The sequence below is a fragment of the Octopus sinensis genome, linkage group LG4 (assembly GCF_006345805.1).
Source record: "Octopus sinensis linkage group LG4, ASM634580v1, whole genome shotgun sequence".
Taxonomy (NCBI): Eukaryota; Metazoa; Mollusca; class Cephalopoda; order Octopoda; family Octopodidae; genus Octopus; species Octopus sinensis.
The window spans coordinates 41,731,807-41,734,168 of record NC_043000.1 but is presented as its reverse complement, the minus strand read 5'-3'; positions in this window follow the sequence as shown (position 1 = coordinate 41,734,168).

Below are 2,362 nucleotides of genomic sequence, written 5' to 3'. Positions count from 1 at the left end.
TAACAGATATATGTAAATATATACATAATTATACATGCAATAGGTGTATTCCTGATCACAAGATATCGATTTAGATTTCCTGACCAGCGACGCGTTGTGCTATTTGGGTAAAAGTCATCGTGTCACGTTGCTCAGACCCACTCACTTCTAGATGAGTATCTCTGTCATATACTGGCCTTCCGGGTGGGGAATGTCGGCCTGCCTGCCTAGCCAGTGGGGTGGCATCATTCGGAAGCTACCACAATGCGTGGCAGTGCATTGTAACTAGCGGTGTTTAACAATATATATCTTTTTGTCTCCTCAATACAGTGATATATCTATATCTATCTATCGATCTATATATATGTATATATATATATATATGTGTGTTGTGTGTGTGTGTGTGTGTGTATGTATATATATATATATATATATATATATATATATATATATATATATATATGTGTGTGTGTGTGTATATGTATGTATATGTATATATATAATATATATGTATGTATTTATAACGTAAAGTATACAAGCCATCTCAATATGGCTAACCACTAAGGGTGGGTGTTACTGTAGCTTTTAGCCCCAGGAGATCATCGCCTCCAGCTGGCTTTAGGCACACTTTCTGTGCCCTATATATATGTATATATATATATTATATATATATATATATATATATATATATATATATATATATATATATAATATATATATATTATATATATATATATATAAAGTTAATCCAAACAGAAAACAAAAAGACAACAACGCAAGGATATATATATATATATATGTATGGGTACAGTACGTTACCAACACTAAACAAAATATGCACATATATAAACATATGTGTATATATACATTATAAATATATAAATATATGTCCTTTTTCTTTACTCTTACCTGTTTACTTGTTTCAGCGATTAAATTGCGCTCATGCTGAGGCACCGCCTTGAGGAACTTCAGTCGAATTGACCCAAGTTCCTTTTGAAGCTTCATACGTATGATATCGAACAACTAAGTTTGCAGGGGTATAAATAAGCCGAGCCAACACCCCATCCCATATATATATGTATGTGTGTGTGTGTGTGTCTGTGTGTGTGTGTTTCTATTAAATTATATGTGTGTATCTATTATATAAAATCCGTTCTGTCTGTCTGTGTGTGTGTCTTCTAGGATTTGGGGCATCCTCCATCCGATAGCGCTCAAATTTGATATGTGGATACCGACCTAAAGGCGGTGAGCTGGCAGAAGCGTTAGCACGCCGTGCGAAATGCTTTGCGGTATTTCGTCTGCCGTTACGTTCTGAGTTCAAATTCCGCCGAGGTCGACTTTGCCTTTCATCCTTTCGGGGTCGATAAATTAAGTACCAGTTACGCACTGGGGCCGATGTAATCGACTTAATACCTATGTCTGTCCTTGTTTGTCCCCTCTATGCTTAGCCCCTTGTGGGTAATAAAGAAATAGGTATCAGGGTGTGTATAAGTCTCGAAAAAATTACGAAAGTAGATTCCAGGTGAAAATGCGATCGATAAAGCTGTTTTTGTCTTGCTTTTCTTCCGTCAACCTGTACTTAACTGCACCTTCCATTTTTGTTGTTTTTGTACTGCTTAAAGGCACGTTTCTTTCCTGCCAAGCTTACTGTTTAAACCATGTTTGTGTTCTCCCGGTCAACGGCCTTATCATTACTGGTACTTTAAACACTTCGGTTGCATATTTGTGTGAATTAAATCGTTTTTCTTTGGAATAGAAAAAAAGTCTATCTTTATTTCTTCTTTTGCTGGTGTCTCAAATTTAGGTTAAATCAGTGTTTCTCAAAGGAGAGGCCTGTCGGACGGTCGGACTAGTTGTTTTGAGAAAATTTGGTTTAAGTGTTTGACAACTTGGACGGGGGGCGTTTTGCTCGTATACATATAGAGAGAAAGATATTTTCTATTTAGTGAGTGATTGATTGAGAAATAAGCAGGTAAATAAGTAGGTAGGTTGTCACTTAACTATATCGATGCTGTGAATGCACTCGAAAATCTTTTGATAATTTCAAATGTATATTTACATTTACCAGAAAAATATTTAAAAATAAATAAATAAAATGAAACAAAACACAAATTAACTGAAGCCGTGTATGCTTTGATTTTAAGAAAACTTACCTGAAAACAAACAAATTAAAAATACCAACAACAGTAAACTTTCAAAGAAAAACAAAACAAGTGAAAAAATAAGACTAACACAATTTTGTAATTTGTAAATATCAAAAGAGCTTTTAATAAGGAAGACAAAGTTTGGTTGTAGTTTTTTTTTTATAATTGCGATCGTTGGATCAGCATATTGAATACAAAATTTATAAAATATTTCGTTCTTGTTCACCTTGTGTGTGTGT